This window comes from Pogoniulus pusillus, chromosome 18 (genome assembly GCF_015220805.1).
Source record: "Pogoniulus pusillus isolate bPogPus1 chromosome 18, bPogPus1.pri, whole genome shotgun sequence".
Lineage (NCBI taxonomy): Eukaryota > Metazoa > Chordata > Aves > Piciformes > Lybiidae > Pogoniulus > Pogoniulus pusillus.
Genome location: NC_087281.1, coordinates 18,258,136 through 18,279,387, shown reverse-complemented (window position 1 = coordinate 18,279,387; position 21,252 = coordinate 18,258,136). Strand labels below are relative to the sequence as shown.

At 41.4% G+C, this 21,252-nt stretch overlaps 1 protein-coding gene across 7 annotated transcripts in view; it reads right to left on the bottom strand.

Moving 5' to 3' along the window:
* Positions 1 to 21,252, bottom strand: part of CHRM3 (cholinergic receptor muscarinic 3) — a 251,612-nt gene that overhangs the window by 167,052 nt on the left and 63,308 nt on the right. For 5 of the 7 annotated variants that reach the window (XM_064158605.1, XM_064158606.1, XM_064158607.1 and 2 more), the window contains one exon: positions 10,114 to 10,224. The gene's annotated coding sequence lies outside the window, so the exon portion shown is untranslated. Of the gene's footprint in view, positions 1 to 9,288; positions 9,310 to 10,113; positions 10,225 to 21,252 lie in introns of those variants that run through there. The other 2 variants (XR_010305583.1, XM_064158610.1) reach the window with 2 other exon arrangements.

Below are 21,252 nucleotides of genomic sequence, written 5' to 3'. Positions count from 1 at the left end.
AAAAAGTCTAGCTTCTTGTGCTACTTTGAAGCTAGCTAGAATGTTTTGGTGAGAAGAACTAGATTACAGGCTGTGAAAGGGAAACAATGGTGATGTCTACTTCCCTCATAGGCTTGCTGAGATGTATAACAACAAGAAGCAAAACATAGATTAAGGAGTCTCACTTCTGCTGCTGGTGAGCTTGCAGCTGCATCTCTCTCTCTAACCTCACCCTTCGTTTCTCTGACTAATCCACTTTGCTTCCCAACCCTCTGGCCAAACCTCCATTCTTCCTTGGGACAGGGGTAAGGTTGACAGGGGTAGGAAGAAGGTGAAGGGGTGGTTGGGAGCCCCTCCTGGGGACTCAGGTTTCTGGGAGGGCTGTTGTGTTTCTGTATTACCTTTTACCTTGTATATTTCTGTCTATAACTGTATATACTGTAAACATCTGCTTGCATATTGTGCTAGCTGCAAATATAAGCTTCACTCATATTTCCAGAGCTGGCTGAGTCTAGTCTGGGTGATTTCTAAAGTGGGAGGTGGGGAACACCCAAACCGTCACACTTCTCTTGATCTTATTTGTTTGGCAAACAAAATCCCATTTTAAATAAATTTAACATTCTGCTTACATATAAAAACGTAGCAGGTAGAATATAGGACAGCAAGCACACTATCTGTATCTTCCAGTTTGTATTCTTTTGAGAGAGTTTTTGCATACTTTAAAACACAGAATCCACTTGAAGAAGAGTGGTGAATCATAGAATCAGCCAAGTTGGAAGAGACCTCCAAGATCATCCAGTCCAACCTAGCACCCAGCCCTAGCCACTCAACTAGACCATGGCACTAAGTGCCTCATCCAGGCTTTGCTTCAACACCTCCAGGAACAGTGACTCCACCACCTCCCTGGGCAGCCCATTCCAATGCCAATCACTCTCTCTGTGAAGAACTTCCTCCTAACATCCAGCCTAGACTTGCCCCAGCACAACTTTTGAAACTTTGTTCCCTTGTTCTATTGGTGATTTCAGAGATGCAATTTCTGTAGTTTCAACAAAATAGAAGAACAATTATATGAATGATATGACTTATTCATGCCTATCTCAGCCTGATTTTTAAACAGGAAATAGTAACAATACAACACACAGCCAACCCGTGAATATATCCCCTTCTAAAGTAGATGTAAGAGAGGATATCAGTGATGAGTGAGAGACACAAGAATCCTACCTTTATAATAAAAATCTGTGTAATAAGAGATGCACAATCACAGATAAGGTATGTAATTGAGGAAATAAATAGTAAAAAAACCCTAAAAAACAACCTACCACAAAAAAACCACAACCAACCAATCAACCAACAACACACACAAAAAAAAACCCCAAACCAACCAATCAACAACAACAACACACACACAAAAAAAATCAAACCAAACAATAGCATAAGTCTGATTCTGAAAGACAGAAATTTCTTTCCAACTTTCCTCATGTCTCACAAGGGGCTGATCCTTTTTCCCAAAACCCACTGCTTTTGTTTCAGTCTTATATGCACCCAACACATAAAAGAAAGATAATAACATACAGTAAAATGTGATGTAATAGGATATATTCTAGGAATGATGAATATCATGTCTCAGTAAGTCAGTGGTACCATAGAATCAACCAGGTCGGAAGAGACTTCCAATATCATTCAATTACCAAAAATCACTATTCTGATACATCTCAACTATCATTTCCCTAATAATGGCATAGGAAAGAACTACTTTTCATACCAAATCCATTCACTGCAGCATTTATGTCAATAGCTTAGCAGAAAAAAATTGGAAAGAGAAATGCTTGCAGAAATTTGTAGGCCAAATTTGATCACTGTAAAATGCATTCAATTTGCATAAAATGCAGGCAAAAGACACATTTATGTAAAGTTCCAAGAACAGTGTAAGAGAAAGGGAAATAAAATTAAAGGTGGCAAGGGGAAGTGTCACCATGATTTTATGAAAACCAAATCTTAAGGTCAAGGTTATCAATATTAAGTTGTTACTGTTAAAAACAACTCCAGGAAAGATGCAGCTTAAAGCTTGTGTATTTTATGCTGATTTATTCCAAGTCTACTAATCTCATGGTGAAGAAGGGTATCTAATAGTATCTCACAGCAAGTGGAGACTGAAAGGGTGAACCTCATCTCCCAACAGCAGCTGTTCTATCAGAAAGCATGACCAATCTATTTGCACTGATTTACTTTTCTAGACACAATTCTCACCAAAATGAAATCATCTGGTGCAAGCTAACAAATTGTCAATATCTAGATGCTTTCATTGACAACAGTAGAAGTAAAAAAAAAAGTCATCTAAATTTCTGAATTAACTTACTCAGGCTTTACACAGAGCTCACCAAAAGGTGATTAATGCATTGAACTGTGGATGTCTGTTGTAACAGAATGAATTAAACTTAGGAATCTCATTTCTCCCCCTTTGAAACATTTCATTAATCTTTACTAAAGCCTAGATTCTCTTTCCCTGAGCTTTTCTCTTCCCCACATTTCTCCTCTTGCTGACACTGGCTGCAAGAACAATCAAAGTTAGAGGAGAAATAGATATACCATATGCATTTGATCAGTTAGAAGTCACAGAAATGCAGTGATTCTTATCAGTTTTCAATGCTGGGCTTTGCAAAGCTACTTTGAATGCCTTAAAATCATTATGCTTTATTTGAGCACATATTCTTTTAACAATTCCCTGCTCCTAGGTAATTATATGAGTTGATATGGCTCTCCTAGATGGTATGCCATATAAATCCTTTCACCTTTCCAGGATCCTCTTCTATCAAATTGATCATGGGTTGGACATTTCTGTACTGTATCTTGGCTTTCCACTGGAAACTACCTTCATAGTAGGAGAATAACTAACTCCAACAGATCTGAAGCATGCAAAGAATATTCTTCCATCACTAATGGTTAAAACCACAACTTGTTGGGGAAAAAAAAAAAAGCAAACAACAAACCAAAACCCATGCAACAAAACCAAAAAAGAACCCCAAGCCCCTCAACCCTAGATTAACATTCTAAGGACAAAATCAAATAATTACTCCTATTTGCATGTGACACTTTCTTCTTTTAATACTAATAAACCTGGCAAGCCTTTAGTCATGTGCAGAAAATGTCTGCTTTTTTATGGTAGCATAGTAGAAAAGCTAAAAATTAAATATTAATTAACTGGATGCATTTTCAAGCCTGTCAGGAGAGGCTTTAAATCTAGCACTTTCTCTAGGAGCCTAATCCAGTTAACTGGTATAGAATTTAAACACAACAGTGTCATTAACAGAGCATCTTCTCATTCCAGACATCTTTATTCATTTACTGTTAGTCCTGGTGGGGCATAAATCCTGCTGGGCAGGTTTAACCCTGGTTTTCCTCCTTCTGTCATGCTGGGGTCCGGGAGTGAGTAGATGAGCAAACAATAAGGGTTTCCCCCCAGCAAGGCCTCGAGGGCTAGAGGGCTTAGCACCTTGTGTCAGGTGTCTTGTGCTGCCCTCAACATGCCTGCATAGTCAAAGGAGGCAGGAAGCTTTGAATTCATTGGCCAGAGAAATGGTGCTAGTGCCTATCTGCCATTGGAATGGGCTGCCCAGGGAGGTGGTGGAGTTGCTGTCCCTGAAGGTATCACAGTATCACAGTATCACCAAGGTTGGAAGAGACCACATAGATCATCAAGTCCAACCCTACACCACAGAGCTCAAGGCTAGACCATGGCACCAAGTGCTACGTCCAATCCTGCCTTGAACAGCTCCAGGGACGGCGACTCCACCACCTCCCCGGGCAGCCCATTCCAGTGTCCAATGACTCTCTCAGTGAAGAACTTTCTCCTCACCTCGAGCCTAAATTTCCCCTGGCATAGCTTGAGGCTGTGTCCTCTCATTCTGGTGCTGGCCACCTGAGAGAAGAGAGCAACCTCCTCCTGGCTACAACCTCCCCTCAGGTAGTTGTAGACAGCAATAAGGTCTCCCCTGAGCCTCCTCTTCTCCAGGCTAACCAATCCCAGCTCCCTCAGCCTCTCCTCATAGGGCTGTGCTCAAGACTTCTCACCAGCCTCGTCACCCTTCTCTGGACATGCTCAAGCATCTCAAAAAAGCCTGGATGAGGCACTTAGTGCCATGGTCTAGTTGACTGGCTAGGGCTGGGTGCTAGGTTGGACTGGATGATCTCGGAGGTCTCATCCAACCTGGTTGATTCTATGATTCTATAACTTACACATTCATTCAAATGTGAAAATATTATTCTGTTTCTATCCAGATAGAGAGATTGTTCAGAGCAGTGTATTTAAAGCCAAATCCTACCACACTCACTTTAGAAGGGGACACTTCAAAGGGGAAATAAAACCTATCCATTGACTGGCACATAAATCAGAACACCCTGATAGAAAACCATTATTCAAGATTCCCTACTAACAGAAAATCATCACTAGAAAGTACATGAGAAGCAATGTCTTTTAGGTTAGTTAGGCTTCTTTTAACCAACACCTAACTATGAGGCTAGTTTCTCTGTGCTTTTTGAAGCTTCTGAGGCATAATTTATTCAAGACTCTTTGACATTGTGCATTCCTTCTGATTCACAGTACCAGCCTGAAAATTAAGTACACAGAAGTGTATTGAATAAAAAAGTAAAAGGGCAAAGGGGAGTTCTTCACTCAAATGTATTGAGGTAGCATTAAAACTCCCTAGCCTAAACTCACACCATAAATTTTCAAGACAAATGCTAACACAGTTATTCCTTTGTTTCTGTTTATTAGCCACAGGCATCTCAGTTCAGGATGTATCTCAGTAGGATTGTGATTACTGCCATAAATAATGCATGTCTCATTTTGATTCTCTCGGTGTACCTGCTATGCCATTTACTCTGACGTGTTCAGGCAGCCTGGTTATCAGGTGGACTGACAGGACAGACCCAGATTCACTGAATGCATCTGGGTGAACTCAGACTGAGCAGCACTCTAAGCAAAACTCAGTGGCACTCTGGAGAACTCTGCATTTTCACAACTACTATTTCACTATTTTCACTACTAGTGTTTGTGTAGGAAGTTTCAGCACACATTTTTTAACAGACTCCTTTGACTTGAGAAACTGAGATCCAGAGCTACAACCTCTCTATGTTTTCTGTAGCCAGGTGGGGGGTGGCCTCTTCTCCCAGGCAACCAGCAACAGAACAAGGGGACACAGTCTCAAGTTGTGCTGGGGAAAGTATAGGCTGGATATTAGGAGGAAGTTGTTGTCAGAGAGAGTGATTGGCATTGGAATGGGCTGCCCAGGGAGGTGGTGGAGGCACCATCCCTGGAGGTGTTGAAGAAAAGCCTGGATGAGGCACTTGGTGCCATGGTCTAGTTGATTGGTTAGGGCTGGGTGCTAGGTTGGACTGGATGATCTTGGAGGTCTCTTCCAACCTGGTTGATTCTGTGATTCTTGGGGTTCTAGTATTGACTTTTTTTCTGGAGGTTTTTGGTTGGTTCCTTTGTGGCTGGGTAGCTTTTGTTTGTTTGGGTGGTTTGTGGGGGGGTTTTGATGTATCAGGTAACAGAACAGTAACAGCACCAAGCAGGATCCACTTATGTTGTTTGTGGATGTCCTGACTTTTAATGTTTTATACATTCTGGGCTTAATTATTACAAATACCTCCCAAAAAGCACCTATCTTCCACTCTTCACTGCTGCTTTGTCATCTTGTGATGACTTTACATATCCAATTATCTTTAAAAGAATCCTTTTGATACTAAAACAGCATATGAAATCCCTCAATAGATAGGGGGCAAGTAAGATTTTCCACTTCTTATTATTGTTGGGTTAGAAGTTTGTTTTTCTGGGGTTTTTTTGATGGGGTTTTTTGTTCATTTTGGTTTTTTTCAATCTCAGTAGAGCTGACTATTTTCTACCCAAAAAAAAAAAAAAAAGCCAATATCAGCTTAATTAAACAATATCAGCAAAATTAAAACACAGAAGACACTCAGTAATACAGACTGGTGTACAACTTTGTATTTCCAGTACTTATTCCTTGTAAGAGATGCCACTTCCCTTTTCCATAAGTTCTTCTCATATCCCACCATCTCCTCTAAGAGCTTGACTTCATCATCTTAACATCTCATTCTGTAATAAATGTCCCTGGTCTGGCTAATTGAGTACAGGATTTGGGAATAAACTAGAACTGTTATTATTTTAGAAACTCTAAATGCATATTACTATATTTAATATTGCTCACTCTCTTATAGAATCATAGGATCAACCAGGTTGGAAGAGACCTCCAAGATCATCCAGTCCAACCTAGCACCCAGCCCTAGCCAGTCATCTAGATCATGGCACTAAATGTCTCATCCAGGCTTTTCTTGATTTGACAAGAAATGCTTACTTGGGCTCCAGGTATCATTCTGCAAGCTACTGTAGCACAGGTAAAACCCCCTCCAGATTTCACATCATGTGTAGTGACATTCAGTAATCTAGTTAGAAAGAAGCCATGGGGTAACTCACTGTGCTCTTGAAAGCCTACATGAATCTTGAGTGGTACAATTGTAAGGCCCTTTCACACACAGTATTTGCTTGAAAAACCTGACTGCAAGAGGAACCATTCTGACAAACAAGACTGCCAAAGCAAGCAGTAGGAGTTTTAATTGTCAGGGTAGTGTAAAGCATCACTTCTTAAACAATTTAAGATGTTATCACATGATTTATTTATGGCCACAAAGGAAACACTGCAAACTGGATTCTGTTCTCCTGTTGGTGGACACAGGGAATAATTGCAGTGAAAGATCATACAGCAGATCTCTCAAAAGGAGACAGAATCCTGCAGTGTTTGCACCTATTGTACAGACATCCTTTTCTCTGTTTAGAGAAGTTAGTTCTTCCACCAGATCTGTCACAAAGCCCTTATTTCATCATGAATCAGTGCACATTCAGGATGCAAAAACAGGCTCAGAAATATATGTCACACTGTTGATAAGGAAGAGAAGAAAAGTAAAGGTCAAATCTTTGAAGCAAAGCAGCTAATTTGGCAACTAAAAGCCTGGCTAGGGAACAACGCAGAACCCAAGGAATACTGCCTTGCAGAATCAACAGGTGCTAGATAACCCATGAAACAATGCATTTTTGCCCCAGAAACAAGTGAGGTAATGTTTTCTTTGCTATTTATCTGACTTTCTGGTTTTAGAGTTGTATGGTTAGTACCTGGAAGACACACTTGAAAGGCAAAGCCAGCTGAAATGTAACAGAGAGGCAGGAAGAACATAGAATCATAGGATCATAGAATCAGCCAGGTTGGAAGAGACCTCCAAGATCATCCAGTCCAACCTAGCACCCAGCCCTAACCCATCAACTAGACCATGGCACTAAGTGCCTCATCCAGTCTTTTCTTGAACACCCCCAGGTATGGTGCCTCCACCACCTCCCTGGGCAGCCCATTCCAATGGGAAATCACTCTCTCTGTGAAGAACTTCTTCCTAATATCTAGCCTATACCTACCCCGGCACAACTTGAGACTTTGTCCCCGTGTTCTATTGCTGGTTGCCTGGGAGAAAGGATGAAAAGATGTGCTGCCTGTCTGCCCGTTTCACTGTGCAAATACCTACTTCCACCAAAAATCATCAAGAGCTAGTTTTGCTGGAAAATAGCTCTGTACATTTACATGGGATATTTAAACACCACTTTCCATTATGGCTCTTTATGATGAAGTCACAGCAACAGTGGATAAGGGAAGAGCAACTGACATCATCTACCTGGACCTGAGTAAGGTGTTTGACTCTGTCCCCCGTGACATCCTGGTCACCAAACTGGAAAAACACGGACTTGATGAGCGGAGCACTGCTGATAAGGAATTGGCTGGATGGTCACACAGAGAGCGGTGATCAATGGCACAATGTCCACCTGGAGAGCAGTGACAAGCGGTGTCCCTCAGGGGTCAGTGCTGGGACCAGTGCTGTTTAACATCTTTGTCAGTGATATGGAGAGAGGAATCAGGTGCACCCTCAGCAAGTTTGCAGATGACACCAAGCTCTGTGACAGTCAACCTGCTAGAGGGCAGGGATGCCATTCAGAGGGACCTAGACAGGCTGGCGAGGTGGGCCCAGGCCAAGCTCAAGAAATGCAATGAGGCCAAGTGTAAGGTCCTGCACCTGGGTCGGTGCAATCCCAAGCACAGATAGAGGCTGAGTGGCAAATGTCTGGAGAGCAGCCCTGGAGAAAAGCACCTGGGAGGTCTAGGTTGATGAGAAGCTCAAATGTGTGCACGCAGCCCAGACAGCCAACCTTGTCTTAGGCTACATCAAGGGAAGCATTGCCATCAGGGCAAGAGAGGTGATTCTCCCCTTTACTCTGCTCTTGTCAGACCCCACCTGGAGTACTGTGTACAGTTCTGGAGCCCCCGAGAAGGAGGACATGGAACTGTTAGAGTGAGTCCAGAGGAGGGCCACAAAGATAATCAGAAGGCTGGAGCACCTCTCCTATGAGGACAGGCTACAAGAGTTGGGACTCTTCAGTCTGGAGAAGGCTTTGAGGACACCTTATAGTAGTCTTCCAGTATCTGAAGGGGACCTACAGGAAGGCTGGGGAGGGACTATTTACAGGGTCTTGTAATGACAGGATGAGGGCTAATGGGTTCAAACTTGAAGATCGGAGATTCAAACTAGATATGAGGAAGAAGTTCTTTACAGTGAGAGTGGTGAAGCACTGGATCAGGTTGCCCAAGGACGTTGTGGATGCTCCCTCCCTGGAGGTATTCAAGGCTAGGTTGGGTGAGGCCTTGAGCAACCTGTTCTAATGGGAGGTGTTCCTGCCTATGGAGGGGGTTTGGAACTAGATGATCTTTGAGGTCCTTTCCAACCTAAACTAAACCATTCTGTGTCTCTGTGATATCTTTCACACTGGCATGTCATAGCTTTTCTAACTTGAAGCCCAGATGCAGACCTAAGGTAATAAACACTTACAGGCAGATTCAAACAACAGCTAAGCAGCTATTCTAGAAACTTGAATACCATTCACAAACACTTTGGCATAAGAGCCATGTCAAAATTCTTAAAGAGAAGAGCTAGAAAGTAGGGATTGCAACCTCAAACATTTAAACCTGGTATTTGGACAGGATATTGGACTGCTATTTCTAGTCTGCTGAAAAGCAGTCAGTGGAACATTTTGATATCCAAATTTGGCTGGTCAATGTGCTTAGCCAAATGAACAACCAGTGCTTTGGATCTCATTATTGCACGTCTGGACACTGTAAATCAGAAGCGATAGTTCAGTTATACTATGAGGAGCCTTGCTTTTAATACTAGTGTTTATACAATACTTACCATGGCTCATGGACACTACAATCAGATTAGCTGCAGGAAAAAAAATAGCAGCAGTGGAAAAAATAAAAGTGAAAACTACTTTCCAAACATTTGTTTTTCCTACTTTATTTTCCCCCTGCATTTTGAATTATATTTTTAGCATAGCTGCAGTTATTTTGTTCTCAAATATGTTGTAGTATGTGTGATACTATTCCATAGAATCAACCAGGTTGGAAGAGACCTCCAAGACCATCCAGTCCAACCTAGCACTCAGCCCTAGCCAGTCAACTAGACCATGGCACTAAGTGCCTCATCCAGGCTTTTCTTCAACACCTCCAGGGATGGTGACTCCACCACCTCCCTGGGCAGCCCATTCCAATGCCAATCACTCTCTCTGCCAACAACTTCCTCCTAACATCCAGCCTAGACCTCCCCTGACACAGCTTGAGACTGTGTCCCCTTGTTCTGTTGCTGGTTGCCTGGGAGAAGAGACCAACCCCCACCTGGCTACAGCCTCCCTTCAGGTAGTTGTATTTGGTTGAAATGTAAGTTGAACTAAGACACTCCATACAGATGTGAAGATACTTTCAAGCTGAAGGGAAAGATAACATCTCAAGCTGTGCATTAGATACAATTAGGGGGGAAAAAGTGTGGTTACTTTTTGAACTCAATCTTTTTAAGCATTGTCAAACATCTGACATAAAATAACTGGCGTTTATGTAGTCAGCAAATTAACAACTCTAAGCTAGTCTACATGAAAACAACAGGAGTAAAATCCAGTGCAGGTCAACACAAGCTTTTGGTTCCTTCCCTGAAGTCAAGCATTTAAAAGGTATATGCAGGAACAAAACTTACTGTGGACGAGGAAGAGAAGTATGTATCATGTTTCAGATGACTTGAAATCATCCAACTGGTAACCCATTATACCATAGGCTGCTGAAAGATTTTGACATAACCATCAATATCCTAAAAAAAAAAATCCACAACAACAAACAAACAAAAAAACCAAGACACAAAAAAAGTTAATCAGACAATGAAGCAAAAAATTGAGTGTTGCTCATTTTAAATACAATTTCACTACTCTTTAAAACATACATTTTTAAAAGACAGAGACTTGCAGATCATTGCAAGTGTTTCTATTGCAACCACTGCCATGTATTTTGCTCAGATACTTTATTTGCAGCTCTTTCACATGTTTGGGGTTTTTTTTGCCTTCATCTGACTTTTCAAGATCCAGAACTTTTATTTATTGTTGCTTAATCACAAGAGGTTTAGGCATCAGCATTTTCCCTTGAACCAACATTTCCAAATGCTATTTCATTTTCCTTGTTTTTATCTCTCTTATATGTAGGACTACACAGTGCAGTTTACAGAGAAACATAAACCCAATGTGCCAACATTAAGTACAAAGGTGCACGACAGTGAAGGTAGCTACATGCAAGCAGGCAGCCCGGCAAGGCCCACAGCCTGGCACATGCATGTGCTAGTTTGAAGCTAGCTAGAATGCTTTGGTGAGAAGGACTAGATTATAGGCAGTGAAAGGAAAACAAGGGTGATGTCTACTTCACTCATAGGCTTGCTAGATGCATATAAGTCAGAATCAAAACAGATAACAGTCAGCACTTCTGCTGGGGAAGTGGCTGAGCTGCATTTCTAACCTCACCCTCTGTTTCTTTAATTAATCCACTTTGCTTCCTAACCCCCTGGCTGAACCTCCATTCCTCCCTGGGACAGGGGTAGGGGGAAGGTGAAGAGGCAGTTGGGAGCCCCTCCTGGGGACTCAGGTTTCTGGGAGGGCTGTTTTGTTTCTGTATTACCTTTTACCTTGTATATTTCTGTCTATAACTGTATATACTGTAAATATCTGCTTGTGTATTCTGCTAGCTGTAAATAATAAGCTTCAGTCAATTTCCAGAGCTGGATGAGTCTAGTCTGGGTGATTCTTAAAGTGTGTGTGGAGGGGGTGGGGAACACCCAAACCATCACATCTTTTATTTTCAGTGCCCAACATGGCTCACACCACCAGCATCTCTAACACAAGGTACACAGCTTAGCTCTGGTTAGGAGTGTGCACAGAACAAGCAACACCATCCCATCAACAGTAACACACCCCTATTAATTCCTTGTTCCTATTTCAAGAAGCCTGGAGGCCAGAGTGATACAAAGCTTATTTGAGGATCTAATCACCGAGTTGCATTTTCAAGTGGAGTTGATCAGCAGAAAGGCAAGAGAGGCAGGCTCCAAGCTGAATAACTGTACAGCACTGAGGTAAAAGCCACTGAGGTCAAGTGTTTTACATTTTAAAAACTGCAAGGACACTCTCCTAATTCTCTCCTTTAAAAGAAATAAAATTCAATGTAAAAACTGCATATTTTTTTCCACTAAAGCAGTATCTTCACCCAAATTATCACTAAACCTCACATATTTTTCTTTGCCATGTGAAAAGCTGTAGAATGTAAAAAGCCATCGATGTGCACAATGAACAGGGCTGGATAAATTCTGCAGTTGCATTATCGTGTCTGAATACCTACACCTTTAAGTAATCACACTGTCATAACTTGAAGTGAACTTATGCTTGAAGTAAAAGCACTCTGCTTATATGTCAAAGGACTAGTTACATATATATGGTCAATCACTGCATCTCAAATGTAAAGGAATTGACTTACTGCCATAAAGTGCAAAGTTACTAAAACATTTTAACAGAAGCCCCAAACCTTCACTGATTATATGATTGAGTGCTGTTTTGCAGGACTAGATTCCCAAGGTGCTCTTAAGGATGACTTTAGTGACCAACTGAGAAAGCTCAAAATGTTTGCATATTTTACTGATCTCCTTAATCCCTAAGAAGACATCTGCAGAGTGAAAACAATACAAGTTTTGACCTTTCTGTGGCATTTTGACTGTCCATAAAATTAAAAGCCACTAAAAGACTTTGATGCTTTCAAGTATTTTAAGAATATGAAAGAAAAAACAAACTTTGCAAGGAATAACATCATTGCAGTTGTTTGGTTTCTTTTTAATAAGCACAAACCCAAGTAAAATAGCATGCACAATATAGAGGCTCTTTTTTGGGAAGCTGCTAAATTGGAGTTAAAAGTACAAAATACCTAAAATGCAAACTAAAAACTTCCTCATTGTAGCCATTCTTTATATGTTTCCAGCACGTAAGTGGCACAGGAGAATAAGTGTGAGTTTATTTGTGAGTTCATTGCTGGACATGCATGAGGAGAGGTTGAGGGAGCTGGGCCTGTTTAGCCTGCAGAAGAGGAGGCTCAGGGGTGATCTTATTACTGTCTACAACTACCTGAAGGGGCATTGTAGCCAGGTGGGGGGTGGCCTCTTCTCCCAGGCAACCAGCAATAGAACAAGGGGACACAGTCTCCAGTTGTGCCAGGGTAGGTATAGGCTGGATATTAGGAAGAAGTTCTTCACAGAGAGAGTGATTTCCCATTGGAATGGGCTGCCCAGGGAGGTGGTGGAGGCACCGTCCCTGGGGGTCTTCAAGAAAAGACTGGATGAGGCACTCAGTGCCATGGTCTAGTTGATTGGTTAGGGCTGGGTGCTAGGTTGGACTGGATGATCTTGGAGGTCTCTTCCAACCTGGCTGATTCTATGATTCTATGATTCTAGCTAGAATGAATTATACATACAACTGCATGAAAACAGTGGGCAGTCTCTGTGCATCAGCATCATATAGGGACCCCATGTCCCTGCAGTCAGCCCCAACAAGTTCATCAGTGCTCCAGCAACCACCTCCAGCACAAACAGCAGCCTCCTCCAAGAACAGAAGTTCTGTCAGTAGAATACAAAACGACTCAGACCGCCCCTATGTAGCAAAAATTTTACCCTGGGTTCAATTCTCAGAAGCATGGAGACAGTTTTAGTGTAAGGTTTCTCACCTGGTTTGGGGCAATCCCAAGCACCAATATAGGCCTGGCAGTGACTGGCTTGAGAGCACCTCTGGAGAGAGAAACCTGGGGACACTGGTGGATGAGAAGCTCAACATCAGCCACCAGTGTGCACTTGCAGCCCAGAAAGCAAATCATACCCTGGGTCTTGTCTGAGGTGTCCCTGCCCATGGCAGGGGGGTTGGAACTAGATGATCCTTGAGGTCCCTTCCAGCCCTGACCATTCTACAATTCTATGAATATAGTAGAAAGGCAATGAAATCATGATTTAAGCAGATATTCTACCATCTAGAAATCATAGTTCATTAAGAAAAGACAACCACAAGACTGAAAGCAAAAACAACAAACAAAAACCACACACACACTCTTTATTCAGGAAACAATCCTTATCCAAGACTGACTGCGGATAAGCTGAGGGCAGAACAAAGTTCCCCTGACCAGCTTAACCTCAAACAGCAGCAACACAGTTGTTCCTAGCATGTGCCCTCAGAGCTAATCCTTTAATGAACAGTATTAATTTACAATAAATCTCTAAATATAATAGCCATACCATCATTTGTGGACAAAATAAAACTTGAAATACCACATATATCATTAAAAAAAAACCTGTCAAGGAGAAATGAGGTTGAAACAGCTTCACAGCACCTCCTCCTTAACACATCAGCACCAGTAAAGTAGACTCAAAAGTGAGATGGGACTGTTTTTAACCTCCTCAGAAGGGTCATTCATCCTCCTCTCCACTGGTATGTAGGACACTCAACTTGGTGCAGCAAGTATCCATTACACACATTAACTAGGATTACAAAATACAAAAACAATCTTGGTTTCTTGGAAGCAAAGATAAAATTTAAAATGTGGGGAAAAGAAAGCAGCCAATCTCAAACTCTGTAGATTACAACATGAAGTCATACTATATAAGGTAACTTAAGCAGGCAGTAATTGACCATTATGTTGTGCACAGATTGATGTTAATCGTGATCTATTAAATAACTGTTTAGCTGTCTTTGCTTTCATGGCTTTCCAGCTAGCTAGCATCAGGTGCCCAGCATCAAGTTAGCCAGCATCAGGTGCCCAGCATCAAGTCAGCTAGCATCTGATGCCCAGCATCAAGTCAGCTAGCATCAGGTGCCCAGCATTGGTCAGCTAGCGTCAGTTGCCTAGCATCAAGTTAGCTAGCATCAGTTGCCCAGCATCAAGTCAGCTAGCATCAGGTGCCCAGCATCAAGTCAGCTAGCATCAGGTGCCCAGCATCAAGTCAGCTAGCATCAGGTGCCCAGCATCAAGTCAGCTAGCATCAGGTGCCCAGCATCAAGTCAGCTAGCATCAGGTGCCTAGCATCAAGTTAGCTAGCATCAGTTGCCCCACCTGGTAGCTTTTAGTATTACCTGCTTGTCTAGACTTCATAAACTGCGATTCCCTCACAGACATGTACTTAGGTTGCTCTAAGGTGAGAATGGACTTCAGAATAGAAAATACCTGGTTGGGAAAAAGATTAAAAGTATCAAAACTACACCTCACCTAGCTTGTACACTGGAAATGTTTCCTTACCCTTAGGCTTGCTAGTAATGCTCTAAGCAATTCAGAGGCTACCTGTTTGGAGCAACAGGTCTGGGGAGAAGGAAGGTTGGAACCTCAAATCAAGTTACTCTATTTCTTGGGTAAAGGAGCCAGCTGGCCTATTTCCTTCTGAGGGACACAAAAAATAATGAAAATACCAGAGACAGCAAGCAAATTTTCTTCTCATTGTTAAATCAGAATGGAAAAAGCAGGAGGAAAAATACCATTTATTTCACCATCATTTACTTTTTCTGTGAAAATACCACATGGCAAAATCGTTACAAAACAAAAGTCATCTTGTTCTAATGAATGAGAGAGACAAAGTTCAAATGTCTTTGAGGTAACAGAGAAAATCCATCAGTTCACAACATATAGGTCTTTAGATTGCTGAGATTAGTTCAGCAGATATTGTTTAAGGCACATGTACACACTGTACAAACCCTAGGTAGTCACAGAAGGTTAGGGGCTGGAAGGGACCTCAAAAGATCATCTCACCCACTCCCCTTTCCAGAGCAGAATCACCTATACCAGATCACACAGTAACACACCCAGGCAGGTCTTGATTATCTCCAGAGATGGAGACTCCACAACTCCCCTGAGCAGCCTGTTCCAGCATTCTGTCACCTTCACAGTGAAAAAAAGTCCTCCTCATGTATCCATGGAACTTCCTATGTCTCAACTTCCACCCATTGGGCATCACCAAGAAGAGCCTGGCTCCATCCTCTTGGCACTCACCTTTTATGTATTTATAAACATTAATGAGGTCACCTCTCAGTTTCCTTTTCTCCAAGCTAAAGAGCCCCAGCTCCTTCAGCCTCTCCTTGTAAGGAAGATGTTCTACTCTCTTATTATCATGGCTCTGTGCTGGACTCTTCCAAGGGGCCAAAATCAGCCAAGGTACTGGCCAACCCACCCTGCTAGCAAATTATTTCCCAATTCTTAGCATGGCTATGCATTTCATCTGTCACTTGTCATCAGAGCTGGGTAACTGTCTTTTGCCTCTCCTCCTCCTCTGAAAGATGTGGATGTGCTATGCTGTGCAACCTGCCTGCTCTCCCTGACAGTCCCTGTGTGAAATATCGCAAGCACGTAGCTGCTTCTATGTAATCTATCCGTGGTTTCTCAAGGGATAAATAAATTTGTTTCAACCTGGTCACTCCAATGGATTCTGTTTAATCATTTCAATTTATTTTCCAGAACTTCTGCAATAAAGAGAACTGGCTAAGGCTCAAACTTGTAAAAATGAAAGCAGCGCCAACTTATATGACTAGTTATCATAAAGGTGATAAAAGCCAATGTTTAAAACACTATTTTTATTACTGTTCTTACTATAACTTAACACCAGGCACCAAAAAAAAAAAAAAAAAAAAAAAAAAAAAAAAAGAAGGAAGAAAATTCAGCAACTTTTCCCCCCCAAATTAACACTGCTTCCCTGACCAAGATTCTGTCAGTCAAATCTGAGTAGTCTGTCTCTACGTTACTCTTGCTATGTGGTATTATAGTGTCTGGAAAGGTCCTTTTTTGGGGAAACGAGAAGAGAAGGGATGTATTTTTTCTGCTAGCAAGACATAAACAAGGAAGACAAAGAATTCTAATACTACAAGGATGTACTGTACTTTACTATGTAGTAGCTTTATTAGTAACAATTTAGAACAAGTTACACACACAAGTCATTAAAAGGAGATTAAAAGCTATGACTTAAAGGCTAACCTTCAGATATTAAAAAAAAGGCTTCCAAAAGGCAAACAGGAGTATGCTATATATGAAAGGATAACTGCTTCATAAGCTTAAGGAAGATGTTTGTAGAGTAATAGCATTCTTGTTCTGTTTCATCAGAATAGGAATTATAAAAACAAATGGAAAGAGAAATAGTACTTTTCAGTCTTGATAGACCTCAGTAGAACACCTTCCTTTGAAACTCTTCTTCATCTTATACCTTTTCTTTAGATTAAACAAACACTTGTGCATAGGAGACAGCAATAGTTGTGCAGTCAAAATAAAAGCCCTCTCTCCTCAACGGATTATAACATTACTAATTCTACCAATTGGGTTATAGGTTTCTATGTCAATGAACCTTTTCTGCTACCTGACACTCAAAAAAAAAAGCTTTAGCCATTGCAAATTTGTACTTTGACAAACCTCCAGAATACCCAACCTGAATGTTGACTTCATTTCCTCACTTGACAGCCAAGCTTGAAGGGTTCAGCATGTGGCCCACTTGCTTAGAAACATCCCTGAGAGCACAGAAGCAAAGCCTCACTCCTCCTGCCATGAATAGGCTGACAGATTTCTGTCTGCATTAAAGAGGTCAAGCAGTGTCTGAAGAAAACTGTTTTAATGGCAAGCACCATTTTTACCAAAAAGTGATTTCTATTTCATCCAGTATGTGGTACCTTGAAACTTGAAGAAAATGTTGGTTTCTACAGTTGCAAGACATTTTTTTGTTCAAGGGACACCCTCTTCACATAGAAGATGCTTAACCACAGGGTTTTATCAGTTCTAAGCTTCAAAGTATTAGAGGATTTCGAAAAACTAGTCTGAGTTTTGAACATACTCAAAACAGATTTGGTTTTGCTTCCAAAAAGTCACAAGGGAAGAAGAGTAGGTATGCTTTTTTAACATAGAGTTGTGTTTTGTTATTTTTGTTAGAAAGAAATCTAGTAACTAAAGTCATAACTAGTGGAGTTCTCCCGGGATCAGTGCTGGGCTCGGTGCTGTTCAACATCTTCATCAGTGACACTGATGAGGTGACAGAGTGTCTGCTCAGCAAGTTTGCTGAAGACACCAAACTAGGAGGCTTAGCTGATACAGCTGAAGGCTGTGCAGCCATCCAGCAAGACCTGGACAGACTGGAGAGCTGGGCACAGAGGAACCAAATGAGGTTCAACAAAGATAAGTGCAGAGTCCTGCACCTGGAAAGGATAATAAACTGCACCAGTACAGGCGGGGAGGTGATCTGCTGGAGACCAGCCCCACAGAGGGCGACCTGGGAGTCCCAACAGTGGTTAAAAGCAAATGTCCAGGTGGTGATAAGTGATCCCCAAGCATACCCCACCTTTCTCCCAGCCCTCAGAAAGCTGACAAAAATTACTGAGTCACAGATGGTAGTGTCTTCTATGTATGGTATCATCTCTATCTCCTAAAACCCCTGTGTAGTTTCCCTCACTGCTCAAAAAATAAGCTTACACCATCTAAAAGCACTGCCACTCATATGGTCTCTACAAAATAAATGTTCATCTGAACAAGCAGTTCTAGTGTCATGCTAATCAATTTTTATAACATCAGCTACAATGACATCACAATAATTACAAAAAATGGACATGCATAAGTGTGCAGGAAGTTTTAGAGAAGCACAAACAAGCAAATGCTAAATCTCCAGCTGGGATTCTGTAGCCCAACTCATCCATGGGAATCTCCCCAGTTTCAAATAACTGACAGCTCCTTAAGTTAAGGGACCGTAGCAATTAGCATACCAAAGGCAGGCAACAGAAAATGCAAGGAGACAAATAGGCAGGAAGCAACCATGGTGTAAGAGAGGAGGATTATAAAGTGAAAGGCTGTGGACAGCATCTAATCAGGTTTTATGTGTCCATTTCCACAAGCCTTTGAATTAACCAAAGCAAAAACCAGTGCATGCTTCAAGGTGAAGAGGAGATAAAGATGCTGTTGAGCAGGCACCCACACACCACCTGAAATGCAGGAAATTTATCTGTTCAGTATAGAGACAGAATCTGTCACCTTCTCCTGCTGCTGGCAACTGTTCTGAACAAGGGACACAGCTACTACCATGGAAGGCAGAAATTACTAAAGCTCTCAAGATCAACAGCTCAGTACTTATATGGTATTTACAGGGGAATGCTGCCAAGACATTGACCTCCAACAAAGCTGAGAGTGTGTGAATCCATGATACTCAGCATAATCTCCTCATAAAATCTGATGGTGAGTCACCAGGAGCAAATAGCTTCCTGCTGGTTTTGCAAACAAGGAGGAGGCAGGAAAGGGATAAAGAGCAAGTGAGCGAATGAATGAATGGTTTGTGCATTTCTTTTCTCTGAAACTCTGTCTCTGAAGAGGCAGAAGGCAGGCAGGATTGGTACAAGCACAGTGGTTGCACAGGGATATCACATATGAAAAACAGCAAAGGAAATGGCTTGCAGCAAAAAAAATAATGTAAGATACGGCTCCAGGAAGGAAGAATAAAGCTCTCTTAAGACAGACCAATTCTCAGACATCTTTTCATCTTAAGCACTGCTCATAATTCTTAGGCTTGAACACGTAGTGTCTGTCTTTTTCAATGTAAAACTTTTACAGTCTGCCCTAAAAGATAGGCACTTTCTAAAGTGTAGCCCTGTGCAGGCTTCAGTTGTATAGACCTATACGTGAACAGAAAAGAAAAGGTAATTCATTTGTTTCCTACAAGACAAAAAACCCCAAACCAACCAACAACAACAACAACAAAAAAAACAACAACAACAAAACCCAACCAAACAAAAATCCACCAAAAAAAAAAACCACCCAGAGAGGTCTATAAAACAATTTAGATTTTCACATGAAAAGTACCTAGCAGGTATCCACATAAAAAACACCGTCAGTAGCCTGTGAGAAAGTGAGCATTTGAAAGGATTGTTTTTTCCCTACAAATAATTAATAAGGAAAACCTTTCCTTGCAGTTTGTGCCAGGCAGGGAGCTGGAGATGTACGATTTTACCTGAAATATCCTAGTATCTCACAGGTAATTTACCTATTTTTCAGCTGGTTGCTTGGCTAAGGATACCTAAATTAAATCTGGACATATCACATTGTTGGAGTCGCTTTATTACACTAGGAAAGTGTCAGGAAGCAACTTGCTTTCCAAGACCACAATACCAGCAGATGTTGTCATGATGTTGGTACCAGACTGACTTTCACCAGGAAGATCCATTCCTTGCTTCAACATACCATTCCCACAAGGCCTTAAGAAAGTCCCTTAACTACTTCATACTCCACCTTCTAAGAGACTTCAGGTGTGAGACTGAACAGGGCTGGGTGCTAGGTTGGACTGGATGATCTCAGAGGTCTCTTCCAACCTGGTTGATTCTATGATTATGATGATATCAAGAACCCATTTTAATCAGGTTAGACTTGGAGTCAGATTTATCAACTCTCCCTCAAAAAGATTCCCAACTTTTAAACATTTTGACTTCTGAATAAGGTGGAAACTTATATTAATCTTTTTAAATGCTTATCATTACTTCCTACAGTAAAACTGTTGATTGATTCTGAAGCACTTTAAATGCTTTGGTATGTAGCCAAATACTAAGAAAAAACAGATTTGATTTATGGGATTTTTTGTTTCCAATTGTCAACCAGTTTTCTCTGGTTTATCATTTTCTGGGAATGGCCAGTTTTACTAATCACAGATATCTACAGAAAGCTCATTTGGCTATTTAGAATTCCCTTGTGCTCCATAAAAGGCAATCAAAGCAAAATTTCATGTTAAGATGTCTTTATCTCATCAGATGCATGGATGATTCATTTCTGCTTTATTACTTTGATGTCCAATTGGAACGAATTAGGTTTATGACAGCAGAAAGAACTGAAAAAGAAAAAAAAAAGGATTGGCAAAGGAGGGGAGTGAAGGGATCAAATATTTTCATTTCAGAAATGCAGATGTCTGTTAGCATTCTGGTTTGAGCTAGAAAAGAGCTAATTCTGTTCAGTGATTTTAATTCTCAGGTAAGTGACTCGGCTGCCTGAAGTTAGCAGCATATTTCTGCAGACAGCATCTACATCTAGAAGTGATAGTACTTGATGTTTACAGTTGCTATGAAGGATTGGTATGCAGAAAGGCTCTTGCTTATACTTGCTCCTAGGGAGGCCAAGGTTGCTGTTAATCCTGTGTGCCATGCTGAGGGTACAGTAAGAGGTCCCACCTGCAGGAATGACAGGAGACCCTAAGCTGACCAACCAGGTATTCCATTCCATACACATCATACACAGTATAAAGCTGAGGGATCACAAGGATTAAGCCTTCTTCTTCAATGGAGAGAGTCCAAAGAGGATGCTGTCTGTTCTACCTTTAACCACAATCTGTGTGTTCCTGAATCCAGCTCCTGAATCTGGTTTCAAATTTTCACCAAGTGGACTTCTCCAGTGCCTGCCCACAGCATCAGTGGTGATGAGAACTTAATTGCCATCAAGGAGGGCTGGATGCAATATTGGGTTTGTATATGTTTTTAAGTATTGCATTTTATTATTTTCATTAAAGCAATTTTAGGTTTTTTCCCCCAATCTATAAGTCTCTCTTGCTCATTCCCTTTCTCTTTCCAACTGGGAAGCAAGTTAAAGAAAGAATTTGTCATTTGTCTACTGGCCAGCCCAGCCCTAACCTATGACACCTAGCTACAGGAAACCTTCACATATCAAATCATCTTTAACTTTCCATGTTTTTATCAGACAGCCACAGTGAAGAGACCACAGCTTCCAGGGACAGAAATCCAAAAAACACATAATACTGTTCTGTGCCACTCCAGTGAAGGAACTTATGAGC